Raw genomic sequence first — 1,650 nt, forward strand, 5'->3', positions numbered from 1 at the left:
GGTGAATGTGAACTCCCAACCTTTCAATTAATAATCATGTTCTTAATTGTTTCCTCGTCTGTGCTCTTTGACTCAAGAAGGACTGGAAAGTCCTAGTACTCAACGAGAGGACAGGAATTCCTTTTTTTTTTTTTTTTCTGTCTGTCTTTCTCTCTTCTCCTATGCTCTAGACTTCAAATGTTGGCAGGAGCAGCATGCTTCAATGCACATCTACAGGGGCCAAAACACTGAGGTAGATGCATCTTCTTCACTATTGAGTGGAACTGTGGTTCTCAGAGGGTTAGGTCAGCCCCTATTGCTCTTTCTTTTCCTGTCCTCCTGCCTGGGACATGGACACTGTTTCTGAAGTATAGGATAAAGGAACCCCAGAAAACCAAAAGTAGTGTGAATTTAGAAAAAGAGGTAAAGAGATTCATGAAAGCAACACAAATGGATCTTACCACATGTACTTCACATAAATGAATTTTATATGATTAAGTATATCAAAGACTTTTAGACAAGCGACCAAGCTTCAAACTGGATACTAGGTGACATAAACATGAAACAGAGGTGAAATTATAAAGACATTTAGATTAAACTGACATTGAAATTACAGTCCAGAGAATGCATATTGGAAGTTGCAGCTGAATGTACAATATTTTCCATAGTATATAAACATGAACCCAAACTGCATAATATTAATGTCCAGAACATATCCAGAATATTGCAGGTTATGAAGAACCACAAACATTTCAGGTTGCATGAGAAAAAGATAATCAACAGATGCCAAAGCACGATGGTACAGATATTGGAATTATGTATGAATGACTTTAAAGTAAATACTATATAAACATGCCCGTGAGCAATTGTAAACACTCTTACTACCAATGGGATAATTAAACGTCTTAACACCAATATAAACACCAAACTGGAAAGAAAAAAAAAAGCTGGAAAAGCCATAATAGGAAGAAGAGAAAAGAAAAAATACTCAATAGATGGGTGCGGTCCCCCCTTTTTATCTCATTTTAAGCCTAGTAGATGGCAAAACTGACCAATTACTACAATAGTTTCCATACACCTTATTTTATCATTCCATCCTCACAACAGTGCCATGCAAGTATTTGTATTATTAGTAAGTCATTCAATTCCCTTAGTGGGCCACAAGCATCTTATTTGCATAGTCACACCCAGTCATTTAATGTGAGTTACAAGTTCATGGTGAAAAAGGCCATATAAAAGCTATCTATCACACTCACAAAGAATATCTTGAGAGCAGCCAGAAGAAATCAACACTTTACTGCTTTACTTCCAAGTAAGCAACGATCTGAAATTTCCCATCAGAAATCATGGAGACCGTAAGAAGTGGCACAATATTTTCAAACATTGCTAGATGATAGTTGCCAATCCAAAGTTTTGACAATCCAGTGAGTACATGCATCAGGAATGAAAATTGAATGAAGAAGACATACCTGATGAAGAAAAACTAAAGGAATTCATTGCCGGCAAACTTCTTTTAAATAATTGTTAAAGGAAGTTCTTCAGTCAAACAGGAAATGATAAGAGAAGGAAACTTGGAATATCAGGAGCAGGAGAAAAGCAATAAAAATGGTAATACCAGGCTACTGTTCTCCTCTTTACTTCCTTAAAACATGTTTGTCAGTTAAATAAAAA

This window comes from Chrysochloris asiatica, unplaced genomic scaffold, assembly GCF_000296735.1.
Source record: "Chrysochloris asiatica unplaced genomic scaffold, ChrAsi1.0 scaffold00006, whole genome shotgun sequence".
In the NCBI taxonomy this organism is placed as follows: Eukaryota; Metazoa; Chordata; class Mammalia; order Afrosoricida; family Chrysochloridae; genus Chrysochloris; species Chrysochloris asiatica.